This window comes from Mus musculus, chromosome X, assembly GCF_000001635.26.
Source record: "Mus musculus strain C57BL/6J chromosome X, GRCm38.p6 C57BL/6J".
Lineage (NCBI taxonomy): Eukaryota > Metazoa > Chordata > Mammalia > Rodentia > Muridae > Mus > Mus musculus.
Genome location: NC_000086.7, coordinates 79,566,698 through 79,581,995, shown reverse-complemented (window position 1 = coordinate 79,581,995; position 15,298 = coordinate 79,566,698).

Below are 15,298 nucleotides of genomic sequence, written 5' to 3'. Positions count from 1 at the left end.
TATTTTCTTAATAAAAATTCAGGCTTCCTTATGGAAATGACTGATTCCAACTAAAAGAGGGAATAAATGATATGAACAAGCAGTGATAGAAATTAAAGTGGAATTAAAATAAACACAAAACAACAACAGATGAAAGTATCATAAGGTTGTAAATCATGAATAAGATAAGCATCAGAATTCATAATGATATAAAGAATTAAATGAATAAAAATAAACATGACAGAATAAGTAAATCTCTCCTGCTCTATAAAATACTGTAATAGAAAGTAACAAATCTATGCAGTGAACACTATCAAATGTTTTTCTTTTAAAAAGGATTTAAAAATGGGAGTTGCTCATTTTCAGGAGTTAATTTCTGTGTTAATGAATCATTGTATGATCCATCCAAAACACAGTGGATCCATTCACTTTTCCTTTGTGTGCCTTTCATGTTGAGAAGCAGTTCTGAGGGTGTTTTGGATATTCACACACTTATGATGTGTTGTTAGTATTGTACTACTATGGAAGTGACAATTGACTGACACTTTGAATACATTTTATAACAATATTCCAAATAATTTGACAAGAACAAATAGAAATTAAACTTCTCTATATGTTTCTGAATGTGAAACGTCACATTCCTCGAAATGATTTTGTGACATGGTAAAAAGAAAATTATGAAAAAATCTGTCACATCCATCAACACCACATTTATGATTCTATAAACAGTAGAAGATAGATTGAGTTTCTAGGTTTCTGCATGTATAAATGTTACATGGAAGAATACATTTACGCCAATTCCTTCATGAAAATTTAAAACAAGATGATTAATTACAAAGAATTATTTCAAATATATTCATTGTATCATGTATATAGCTCTAGAATCCAACATTAACAGGCTTAGAGTCAGATATTGCTACTAGAGAAAAAGGGAAATCAGAATTTTAAAAACATTTCTTTTAAGACAAATTGGAAAAAATATACTAAATCTAGAACCTTTATACATTGATGCTATATATGTGTGTCATATATGATATATATGTTATATATAATATGTATATATGTGTACTCATGTGCATGTATATACAATATGTACATATGTTATATATAACATAAATATATTATAGGTAATATAATGTGAATATATGTATTATACATGTATGTTATATAATATGTATGTTATATGTGTTCATGTGTATTATATATATGAAGGATTATAGTCAGATAAATATCAAAATACCAACTCTTGGCTCTCAATGTAGTATTTTCTTGATTATTTTAAGAGTCAATGATTCTATACAACCAACTGAACACTTCTAGATAACAATATATTCCAACAAATTTATTAATCAAAGTTGAGTTTATTCAGCAGTATTTGGAGAACAGCTTAAAAATTGAAGGTTGTACAATACTAAAAAAATACTAAGAAAAACTGTAAGAACGTTCAAGAATATATACATTGGGCAGATACCCACGGGGGCCTCCCACCATTCAGAGAACAAAAGTATGGGAGGAAGGAAGGACTTTTGGAGGAGTGACCAGGAGAAGGAGAAGTGACTGGGATGTAACATGAATAAATAAAAATAAAAGAAAAAAATGAAAAGGAAAAAAGAATATATATATATATATATATATATATATATATATATATATATATATTCTACAATCCCTTCCTTATTCACCATGAGTCACATGAAACACAAACCAAAAGAAGGAGTATATATAGGAAAAAATATATATATATGCACACACACATGATTGAAGAGTTTTCAAGACACATGGAGATCTTACACATGGACTGAAATGATTATAAAAACAACAACAACTTGAGTCCTGTGTCTTATTAACTGCTGAAGCATCTAACCAATCCCATCCTCATGTTATTCTAAAGCAAACACTGTTTCTATGTTCGTCAAAAATATCCTTAAAGATAAAATCTCTTGTTTGAAAATAAAGAAAAAAATGAGAAGAGTTTTTGCTATCCTAGGTTTTTTGTTATTCCAGATGAATTTGCAGATTGCCCTTTCTAATTCCTTGAAGAATTGATTGCCTAGAGCAATCTGCAAACCCATCTGGAATAACAAAAAACCTAGGATAGCAAAAACTCTTATCAAGGATAAAAGAACCTCCGGTGGAATCACCATGCCTGACCTAAAGCTTTACTACAGAGCAATTGTGATAAAAACTGCATGGTACTGGTATAATGACAGACAAATAGACCAATGGAATAGAATTGAAGACCCAGAAATGAACCCACACACCTATGGTCACTTGATCTTCGACAAGGAGCTAAAACCATCAAGTGGAAGAAAGACAGGATTTTCAACAAATGGTGCTGGCACAACTGGTTGTTAACATGTAGAAGAATGCGAATGGATCCATTCCTATCTCCTTGTACTAAGGTCAAATCTAAGTGGATCAAGGAACTCCACATAAAACCAGAGACACGGAAACTTATAGAGGAAAAAGTGGGGAAAAGCCTTGAAGATATGGGCACAGGGGAAAAATTCCTGAATAGAACAGCAATGGCTTGTGCTGTAAGATCGAGAATTGACAAATGGGACCTCATGAAACTGCAAAGCTTCTGTAAGGCAAAAGACACCGTCAATAAGACAAAAAGGCCACCAACAGATTGGGAAAGGATCTTTACCTATCCTAAATCAGATAGGGGACTAATATCCAATATATATAAAGAACTCAAGAAGGTGGACTCCAGAAAATCAAATGACCCCATTAAAAATAGGTCTCAGAGCTAAACAAAGAATTCTCACCTGAGGAATACCAAATGGCTGAGAAGCGCCTGAAAAAATGCTCAGCATCCTTAATCATCAGAGAAATGCAAATCAAAACAACCCTGAGATTCTATCTCACACCAGTCAGAATGGCTAAGATTAAAATTTCAGGTGACAGCAGATGCTGGCAAGGATGTGGAGAAAGAGGAACACTCCTCCATTGTTGGTGGAATTGCAAGCTTGTACAACCACTCTGGAAATCAGTCTGGCGGTTCCTCAGAAAATTGGACATAGTACTACCAGAGGATCCCACAATACCTCTCCTGGGCATATATCCAGAAGAAGTCCCAACCTGTAAGAAGGACACATCTTCCACTATGTTCATAGCAGCCTTATTTATAATAGCCAGAAGCTGGAAAGAACCCAGATGCCCCTCAACAGAGGAATCGATACAAAAAAATGTGGTGCATTTACACAATGGAGTACTACTCAGCTATTAAAAAGAATGAATTTATGAAATTCCTAGGCAAATGGATGGACCTGGAGGGCATCATCCTGAGTGAGGTAACCCAATCACAAAAGAACTCAAATGATATGTACTCACTGATAAGTGGATATTAGCCCAGAAACTTAGTATACCCAAGATATAAGATACAATTTGCAAAACACATGAAACTGAAGAAGAACGAAGACCAAAGTATGGACACTTTGCCCCTTCTTAGAATTGGAAATAATCACCCATGGAAGGAGTTAGAGAAAAAGTTTGGGGCTGAGACAAAAGGATGGACCATCTAGAGACTGCCATATCCAGGGATCCATCCCATAATTAGCCTCCAAACGATGACACCATTGCATCCACTAGCAAGCGTTGGCTGAAAGGACCCTGATCTAGCTGTCTCTTGTGAGACTAGGCCGGGGCCTAGCAAACACAGAAGTGGATGCTCACAGTCAGCTATTGGATGGAGCACAGGGCCCCCAATGGAGGAGCTAGAGAAAGTACCCAAGGAGCTAAAGGGATCTGCAACCCTATAGGTGGAACAACATTGTGCACTAACCAGTACCCCGGAGCTCTTGTCTCTAGCTGCATATGTATCAAAAGATGGCCTAGTCGGCCATCACTGGAAAGAGAGGACCATTGGACTTGCAAACTTTATATGCCCCAGTACAGGGGAAAGCCAGGGGCAATAATTGGTAGTGGGTGGGTAGGGGAGTGGGGGGGGTATGGGAGACTTTTGGGATAGCATTGGAAATGTAATTGAGGAAAATACGTAATAATAAAAAATATTAAAAAAAAGAAAATAAAGAAAATGGTGAAGATAAAACAAGCAAGAGAATGAGAAGAAGCAGAAGACAAGAACATAATGCCCAAGTTAGTATGAGTCCAGGTAGCAAAATTCAGTCACAAGCTGAAAGAAGTTGGGTTAAATCAATCAGCTTGAAAGATTATATTTTATGGAGGCTAGAAGCTTTCAGCCATAGGACTAAGGATAGATTAACAACAAATAAGAAGTATCACACAGCCAAGGTGGTGGTGCACGCCTTTAATCCCAGCACTTGGGAGGCAGAGGCAGGCAGATTTCTGAGTTTGAGGCTAGCCTGGTCTACAGAGTGAGTTCCAGGACAGCCAGGGCTATACAGAGAAACCCTGTCTTGAAAAACCAAAAAGAAAAAAAAAAGTATCGCACATCTGGCACTGAAATTTTTGTTTGATCAGCATGCCTTCTGGAATTAGTATTATATGCCTAGACTTTAATTAGCGTACAAGATAGTAGATTTCAATCTATCTTCATTTTACATTCTTAGTTTTGGTTTACCCTGGCCTCAACTTTTCTTAAACAGATAGTCTTCGAAGTGTTGTATAGAATATGCAAATATACTTTACATATTTTATATAGGAATTATGGAAAATAATTGCCAATATTTTGCATTTGAGGGTTAATTTTTATATATGAGGTTAGACAAAGTATATGACTGTAGTCTTAAGTTTCATTTTCAAATATAGAAAGGTTATTTATAATTTCATATGCTCAGAAACCCACAGACACAACCGAAAAATGCACACCATGCTGAATGGCCAAAATAGTCATGTAGATGCCTTCAAATGTTACATGTGAGAGCTGATGAAGTTAATGTGACTTTACAAATAAGGGGAATTATCAGGAATAACAATTATAGTGCTTCTTTAAATAGGAAAATGATCAAAAATGAGCTCTGATGTACTTAAGAGTGATGAACTATGAAAAGGATTGGGACAGCTTTAAAGGCAAATGCCAGTAGACATATTCTCAAAGATAAGAAAAACAAATTCCCAGGAATTTTATTTTAGCTTTTTCCCACTGCTTCTTTTCTCCAGCCTTTACTCTAAGAAGCTAGCTTGCAATGCCCTCACTTTCAGACATTTATTACAAGAAAAAATCTGTAACTTTATGTAGCAGGGGATCACAGCTTGAGAATTTTCAGAGGTATGTACACAGTGGGTGGTTTCAAGCTTGCTTAACATTGAAACTATTTGCAGGAAATCTAAATGAAGCTTCTGAAAGCAAATGTATCCGGAAGAAATAAGAGTCTAGCTACACAAATTAGAGTCAAGAATGGCTCGGATTTAGACAGGACAAGAAATGTGGACTGAGCTCAATGGGAGCACACATTATCCAGCCCCACGATGCTGGTCCCTGTGGCAGTTCTCTAAAAGCATGCCAAATTGGTAGTAGAAATAACAACAAAACAAAATTTCTCACTAAGTCAACCTGTAAAAAGCAACCCACCCAATACCCCCTGCTAAAAACAAAGAAACAAAAGAGCAAAATACCAAACACACACACACACACACACACACAAACAAAAACAAAAACCTGAGCGATAGGAACGCTTACTCTATAAAGCAGAAAACTGAGGTTGAGTAAAGTAAAGAAAAAGCATTTGAGGCCCCTACATTCTGTAATACTGATAGTAAAGTTTGACTGTGCTGGGCACATGGAATGGAAATCAGAACCAATATCTGGACTGTAGAGTAAGATAAAAATCTCAAGACACAGCCAGATGAGAGGAGATCAAAATGGCAAGAGAGGTCAAGAATAAATGTGGAGATAGGTTTTGGGAAATGCTGTGAGTTAGGCCAAATAACAAGGGTGAGATCCACCAGATGTAATTAGAAGGGATTGTAAGTTAATTAGAGACTTAAATTCCTCAACTACAAGAAGACTGGAGTCCATAAGCCATTTTTTAGAATATTTATAGCCCCATTTTTGCCATGAGGATGGATAAAAATATCTCTGGTTTCCATGGTTTAAATTTATCTTAGAGGAAAGGTTGGAGAGGTATCTCTGTGGTTAGCAGTGTTTACAGTCCTTGGAGAGAACTTGTTGTTTTTAGCACCAACCTGGAAGTTCATTACCCCCCTAACTTCCTTTTCTTGGCCTCTACAATATTTTGCATAGAAGTGATACACTTACATACATGCTGGCAAAACACTGATATCTACAAAAGAAAAATAATTAATTCTGAAATCCTATCTTGGGAAAAATGATCATTGTGGGTTTTATAACCCAAATCATTATAATCTGCCACTGAATATCCTAACAGGCAGTACAAGTGATTGTCAAATTAAGGACAAAATGACAGTTGCACTGAGATTAGCAAGACAGGAGGGCACAGATTTCCTGATTTTAAAATTTGTTCTTGCCCTATAATCACCATAGTAACTAACACAGTTTATTATAACTACTCTATAACCTTGTTCTTCAGTGATTTATTTCTGTAATACCTCACTACCAGCTAATTTTACAAAAATATACTACAGGCCTTTCAAGTTCAGGAACTTAAAGAGGCTTCCCAGTGTCAACAAAATCAGTGACTCGGAAATTCCTAATTTTATTTATTCTAAATTTCTCAAGTCCTAGTTTTCAGTACCATCAAGACAATTGTCAGACTACTTATATTTATTAAACTTTTAAAATCAAGTCATTAAGCTGCCTCCCTTCTTCTACATCCTGTCTTGTCTGAACTCATTTTTCAGCAGATCATCTCTTCTAAACTGTCAACATTATGGCTCCTTTTATAATTAAACATCACATACAGTAATGATCTATATCTTTTTATCTTAATGAATTAAACAACTAGAAGACAAAGACTATATTTTACATATTTTTGTAATATAGGTAACAAAGCCAACAAAATAAAAGTTCTATCAAATACATGATAGAAAAAGTCACTTTTCTGAGCTTTCAGTGCCAATTAACAGAGCAGACACTGAATCCCAGCTTCCTTATAATTATCTGCCGTTACCTCCAAATCAGTTTCATCAAAATTAAAACAAGCATAGCAACATATTCTTATTTGAGAATACAAAAAATATTGCATGCCTTACATTCAGTATTGGGAATAGTGAGTGGTCAACGAATGCATTAAATTAACCTATTGACATATGTGAAGGAATTTCCTTTGAAATCCTTGCCCAGAAAAAAAAGAGAGAAGATCTGTGTAACAGTCAGAGGTCTCTAGAGTGACAACATCAATGGTATGAATATGTTACATGTTCTTCAAAAATAATAACAAAAGCAGAATCACACCTGAGAGCTAAGAACCCTTTAGCTACTTAATCCTTGAGACTGGGTGCCTGAGCAGTGAGAGTTGTTCCACAATAATCCTGATTTCTTCAATTGATGTGGGAAGACCCACAGTTGTGAGTGGCACCTTCAGTTAGCACTCTATATAAAACGGATATTTCAGAAGGCAGACCATCTCACCTTTTGTTCTCTAGGCCTTTTCTTTTGCCTCCAGGCTAATTTGCCCTGTTACTGCTCCTTATTCTCACTTGTGGGTAGCCTGGCAACTGGTAGTCACTCAGTCTACAAACCTGTGTACCTCACCAGTCTCAACATGGCTCTGTCAACCTGGAAGTTTCTTTGGAGAAGCACAGTAGGGACGGTGCAGTGGAGTTTGCTAGTCGTGGTTCCTAGGCCATTATGAAAGCTCAGAAACAAACGCTGGTTCTGACACAAGCATAGAAGTCAGGATGGATAGCATGGCAAATTAACATGGAGGCAAGAGAAAAGGCCAATATAGCAAACAGTGAAGTAGTCTGCCACCTGAAATATCCTTTCTATCTGGACTGCTACATAAAGGTGCCACCCACAATTGAACTAGGTCTTTCCACATCAATTGAGACAATCAGGATTATTCTAAGATAGATAGATAGATAGATAGATAGATAGATAGATAGATAGATAGATAGATAGATAATCAAATTGACATTGAAACCAACCATAATAATCTGCTTACTGTATTCTTAAGAGATTGCAATATACACATGCTGTGTTACTCAAGGATATTATGTGAACAAAATCTGAGGTAGCTGAGAATGGAGCAAGTTGTTATGTTTATAATCTGATATCATTCAACGTTACCCATTCTGATCTCACAATTTACTATGGCCTATCATCCACTTTAATAGGATCAATACTGTTAGAAACTAGAGAAAAGACAGTTTTCATAATTTCAATGAAGCTATTATGAAATTGGGCTGATTGTAGAAGATACTATTCAGAATAGAATTATGGAATGGGATAATGAATGTTAATTGTTGCAGATAGTCCTGGGGCTAATTATATTTGATGTTAATTCTGTTCTCCTGTGAGGGGTTGTGAACAAGGAATGAGTCAGCACTCAGGTGGTTTCCCATAAACCTTCCCACCTTAATTTGTGAAATAAAGAAGAGCTGATGATTGGACAGATAAAGGGAAGTTGGAGCGGAAGGTGAAGTGAGAGAGAATGCAGAGGAGGGGGAAGAAGAAAAGCAGAGCAGAATCACATGGCCTGGAGAAACCGCAAGTTCTAAGGGGTCTCTTATATGTGGAAGATGGTAGTGTAGTGGTAGATCTGCCCGATCTAGGCACACAGCATGTATTTATATTAATTGAATTGTGTTTTCATTGCCGGGGAATATTTGGGTTGGAGAGTTACTGCAACAGTTAATGAAGAAATAAAGGACAGAAATTGATAGTCCAGAAATGTTTCATTAATATACTTCAAAGAGTAGCATAAAGTCAAATGAAATATTTCTTCTTTGATTAAAAATATTTAAAAAACTCCCAAATATGTTAGTGTTCATGAATATATTCTAAAAGTAAAGGACAACTTTTATAGCATTCAAATATTAACTATAAAAGAAAGTGGTATTGCTGAGCTATCATTTGATGTCTCTTTGAATCTTTGAAACAACTTGGTGATGCAGTCACTACTATCATTCCCTAATACAAATGAAGAAATGGATGGAGAGAGCTTCTGCCCTAACATCGAATAGCTCATAAATGTCAGAGGTAGGATATGATTTTGAGTCACTATGAATTCACATTCCAGGTATGAAACTGTAGCCATTATAGTTTCCAAGTTGTATCAGAAAACTGACTCAAACAAAAGTGGAAATGCTCTACTCCTCGTGCTTCTTTTGATTTTTTTCTTAACTATCTATTTCTAACCTTGAATATTTTATTTCTGTGGAAACTTTAAAATGACAAAAGTAATTAACTAAATAACAATTGTAAAGATTGTTCTGGGCATCAGAAAATACTCCATGCAGTTTCTTTGAATTATTTGTTTAAACTTCACAGACATCCCTTCTGTAGACAACATTATCATGGTCATTGTCATCATCAACACCATTATCACATCGTAACTATGCTGTTAGATGTTTTGCTAACTTGACCTAAAGTTGAGAAATCTGGGAAAAGGGAACTTTAACTGAGTAAATGCATCCATCAGACTTGTCTGTATGTACATATCTTAATGACTGGTGTGGGAGGGCATAATTTACTATGGTTACCACTCCTGGGCTGGTCTTGGGTGCTATTATAAAGTGGGCTAAGAAAGCCAGGAGGAGCAAGCCAGGAAGCAACACTCCTATATGGCCTCCCATTCAGCTTCTACCTTGAATTCCTGTCCTGACTTCCTTCAGTGGTAGACTATGACTTGAGAATTGTAAGATTAAACCCTTTCCCCCCACAAGCTTCTCTTAGTCATGTTATCTTATCGAAGAAGTAGAAACCTAACTACGACACTATGTGATGATATATTTAATGACTTGAATATATGACACCTATAGTAAAATGCAAGGACCTGGAAATTTAAAATGCCCACTATTGCACTAATGACAACTTGTTACATTATTGTGGCCATGATTTGTGAATAATTCACCAGAGTTGAAATAAATGACTAAACATAGAAGAAATAATGTTGTGCTCAATTTGGTTTAGCACAAAACTTGGCAATACTAGATATGGTGAATTATGTTATTCATATTAAGTTTGCCATGCCTCACAATGTCGATATTACCATATTGTCAATGAACAAAATATAGAACTTGAGAAAAAATAATTAACACTGTAAATTATGATCAAGTGGCAGATTGCTATTGATCATAAACAATGCAGAAGTGCTAAGGTTTTAACATTACAGACACTATCTTAATAGCCAACAAAGAAAAAAAATGTGTTACACTGGACAAAACTAAAACATTTACCTTTCACTTGCCCCTCTGTCTCTCAGAGGCAGCACTGTGCAGTTAGGAAAAATTCAGAGTTCCCTTCCAATATCTTCCCATGGAAACAAACCTAAATTTAACCCTAACCACTTTCTCCCTTCCAAATTTCCTTTTCCTCCTTATTGACAGTGTCTCACTGTATTTCTCATTATGTTGCTGAAGCTAACTAGTCTGGACCTCTAATTCTTTTTAATTAATTAATTAATTAATTAATTAATTCACTTTACACCTCAATATCAGCCCCCTCTCCTCCCTGTACCCCTTCACACAGATCCTTTCCATTCCTCCTCCCCTTCTCCTTTGAGAAGAGGAAGCACTCTCGAGTATCACCCCCATTACCCCACCCTACCCCACCGTATGAGGGCACAACAAGTCACTGCAAGATTATAGCCTAGAACTCTTTATGTACATAAGTCTGGCCTCAAATTTATGGTGATCCTCTTGGTTCAGTCTCCTTAATACAAACATTGCAGACATGTGCTACATTTGGCTCAGATTTCAAGTTGATATATGTAGATAATTCAAATGTAATATATAATATATAAACATTATGACATATATATATATATAATACATAAACATTATTAGAAGTAAGTCTGTTACTTTAGTATCTGTTTCTTGTGTTCATCATACTTCTGTTAAGTGAATGTTAAGGGGATGTTATTTTTTTTCAGTACTGCATTGTTATTTATCTTTTGTGTGTATGTAATATATATATATATATATATATATATATATATATATATACATACATAAATGGTAAAATATCTGCTGGTATAAGTAGATACTTCCCCATAATTCTACAAATTGACAAATTTTCAATTTTTAAAATTTATTTTATTATATTATGGATATGAAAATGTGTACCATGTGTGCCTCTGGTGTCTGGAAGTCAGAAGAGGGCACTGGATAAGGAAGTACAAAATGATTATGAGCCATCATGTGATGTGGGTTCTGGAAACAGAACATGGATCTTCTACAAGAGCAGCAAATGCTCTTAAACTGAGTCAACTTTCTTTCCATATATATATATATATATATATAGTTTGTTTCAATCATCAAATATATGTTTAAATACTCAAGGGAGAAAATTTTGGAGTTTTGGTTTAGCAACCACACAGGAAGAATAACAATATCAAATAACCGAACCCTCCACCCCCAGAGCTCCCAGTGACTAAACCACTAACCAAAGAGTACACATGAAGGGACCCATGGCTCCAGCAACATATGTAACAGAGGATGGCCTTATCTAGTACCAATGGGAGGGGAGGCCCTTGGTCCAGTGAAGGTTCGGTGCCCCACAGTAGTGGGATGCTAGGGCAGTGAGACTGGAGTTGGTGGGTGGGTGAGGGAGCACTCTCATAGAACCAGAGAGATAGGTCATGGGCAGGGGAGTGTGCGGAGGGGCAACCCAGAAAGGGGACGATGACATTTAAAATGTAAATAAATAAAATAACCAATAAAAAAGAAAAGCACAGAAATATTTTAGGAATTTGACTTTTTGTTTTAATCCCCAGTGGGATATGGAGCTGCTTCAGACTATACATAGCTGTTGAATATGACTTGCCTTGTGTTCTAGGATGGCCATGACTTTATGTGGCTCTTGGAATTCTGTGGACTTTTCAGAGCATATATAAATGCTAAGACCCCTAAATTGGGATGTGTTGTTGGTTGGTTGCTGTTGGTCGTGGTTTGTTAAGTAGTCATGAACAAAGAAGAGACTAGAAGAAATTAGATATCCTGATAGTGAAGATCAGACTTGCCCCAAGGACCTAGAAGCCCCTAATCATCAGGATAAGGGGCTAAGGATAGCAACATTGTCTCCTATACTCTCTATCACTTTTTATCTCCTATCTATTGTTAGGGAGTTGAGCGAATGAAGAAAGGATAGAGAAGTGTTGCAGAAAGAATAGGCAAAATAGCCAAAGACCAGCTACAGGAGTATTTATTTATTGTTCTCATTTTTATTAATCTTTAATATTCAGTGATTCCTTTTGTTATTTATTGTCTGAAAAGCCTTCTTTTGAATGTGTGTATGAATATGTGTGTGTGTGTGTGTGTGTATGTATGTGTGTGTGTGAAAATCTGCTAGTGATGTATCCTCTGTTTTTATTTCCCTGAGAGTATTTCATTACTCCATTTTCATTTCTAAATATATTTTATAACATATAAAATTCAGTTTTTCTGTACTTGAAAATTTGCAATTTCTATTTTATTTTTTGGGGTCCTGATTAGAAAATAATATCACTCAATGTATTAGTAATCTATAATAATATACTGCTTTTCTACAGTGAGTTTAAAGTATTTGTTTTGTTTCATTTGTTGTTTTTTTTTGTTTTTGTTTGTTTGTTTGTTTTCAGAAAAATTGTCTATATTATTTAGGTTTGCGGATGTTTATATACAGGTCATTTAGACTCTACTAGTTCATTTGATTTTAGCCCATTTTTTCTATCAATCAGATAATTTTCTTTTTATCTTCAAGTTTCCACATTCCTTCATTTATCATCTTAACTCTACATTTTTTTCAGTTTGATTGTTATATATTTTTGTTTTTATTTTCCATTTTGTTCCTTATAATTTCCTGTTAAATGATTTTGAGATGAAAGTATATTATTTCTTCTGTTTAGAAAATATCTTTAGGGTTGGAGAGATGATTAAGCTAACAAAGGTGCTTACTGCCAAACCTTCTGACTTGAGTTTCATACCCCAGTCTTTACATAGTAGAATGAAAAAAAGGACTCTTCCAATTTGCCTAATGAATAAAGGAAGATTTTTACTAGATCCTTTATTAGTATAGAAGAAACTCTAAAGTCCTGACAAAGAACTTCAACATCTTTACCAGTATTATGTTATTTTATTATTATTATTAAAGTTGTAGTTTCTCTGGGTTTTATTATGCTGTTATTTGCTAGTCTTTATGTACATTTTACGCGTTTTTGAAGATTCTCTGTCTCATGTAAATATTTTATTTTAGTTGGCAAGCATAAAGTTTGGTTTAGACTTAGTTCATAGATTCTAATTTGCATCACTTTAAACACAATAGTGATATGCAGAGTACCCAAAATTCATCAGTATATGAAAAAGACAATCAAGCACTTCCTTTGGAGTATTTTTACCAAGAGTGAGCCCGAATTTGAATTCTTTACACAGGAGAGATCCCTGTCTTATGTCACCTCTTGTCTGTAACCTGTTGTATAATCAGGGATCTGTGCCTCCCTGATCTCTTATTTCTCTGTGTCTATGTCTTTGTATCCCTAAGAAAGGGGTTTTGCTTTGTATTTATTGAATATTACAGAATGCACTACCTGGGGAAGAAATAAGGCATATTTTAGAGAAATCTTTAACCCTGTTTTACAAGGGATTGAAACTGATACCAAATGTCACAGATAATAAACAAACATTTATCAAGCAATGTATGTGTTCTGCTTCCAGCATTTGTGATAGATATTTGTTTCACACACACACACACACACACACACACACACACACACACACACGCAGGCATTGTTATCTGGGTCAGGGGTATGAAAGAATACATATGGTAGGATTACAACTTAGGTTGTAAAAGTTTTTTACATAGGGTACCAAAGGCCAGGAATATTAGCTGTTAAATTGTTCTGTTAAATGTAGGTTAAACAAACAGGCTGAAACACAGTAGAATAGCAGTCTTAAGTCTTATCTGACGTCAGCTGTACTATTAACTTTGGTTGTGAGATTCAGCAAACTTTCCAGTCTATTTGAATGTAAAATATATTTTCATAACAGTTCATTGCCACAGAAGCCTATTTTGTGTGTGTCTGTGTGTACGTGTTGGGGAGCACTATGGTTTCATTGCCAATTTAAGGTTTCAGAATAGTCTCAGTGTTATTCTTGTCTGCTTATTTGTATGCTAACCAGGTAGGCTATCTCATTCTGGGAGAAATTCATAGTGCTATTTAGTTCTTAACTTTGTAATTCAGATTAGTCTCACCTGAGACTTATTCATAGATTTCTGTTTTTCTTCATATTTGCATATAGCTCTTTTTTTCCCCTTTCCCCTTTCTATAATTCTCTTATACTTCTCCTAGTGAGGAGAGACAGAGGTAGCATTGGGAAATGATCAGAGTCTACTTTTTTGACTCAGCTTCTGCTAAACACTATATGATTAATAAAATGAGCAATCTGAAGGATAAAAATATATACTACCCTTCCATTCCAATAATAATATGTGGATAGAGTAAAAACTGACATGACTGCTCTGCCTTATGCTTAAGGGGAAGGTTGTTATTATATGTATGAGACAAAAAACAACGAGGGACATCTGTAAGTATCTAGAGCAGAGAGTGAGAGAGAAAGTAAAAGATTGAACATGGCCAGCAGACTGGACCTGGCCAATAGAGAAGCATGAGCAGAGGAGAGAGGTTGGGAACAGAGATGAAGACAAAGAGAGAACCAAGAGAGTGCATAGATAAAATGCCAGGATATCAGTACAATGAATAGCTGCAGGATAAGAAACCCATCAACTGGAGAAGTTTGGAAGGCAGGGCAAGTAAAGCTGAGATGATCCAGGATGCTAGTTTGAACTGTGACATTTGTAACAGGTACCTTTATACTTAGAGAGCCTGGAGCCAGTATGCATTTTGGTGTAATAGCCATCACAGATAGATATTTGTCCTTTCTTCCAGGCATAAGAGAAATAGCTTCTTTCGGTAGAGGGAAAGTAGCTTCACAGGGTGTTGTGTTGTATAAAAATAAAGAGATAAATAATATATTTAGTGGAAGTACAGTCAGGTATGGGGGAAGGGGGTGCCTCCTCAGGCCCATGCTGAGGCATCTCTTCCCCTTGAGGGACATCCACAAGATGATATAGTATAGAATAGAGTTTATTCGGGGCATAGGGAAAGGCAGTGAGAGGGTAGCAGAGATAGAGAAAGGGGGAGAGAGGGGGGGAGGGGAGGGGAGGAGAGGAGAGGGGAGGGGAGGGGAGGGGAGGGGAGGGGAGGGGAGGGGAGGGGAGAGGAGAGGAGAGGAGAGGAGAGGAGAGGAGAGGAGAGGAGAGGAGAGAAGAGAA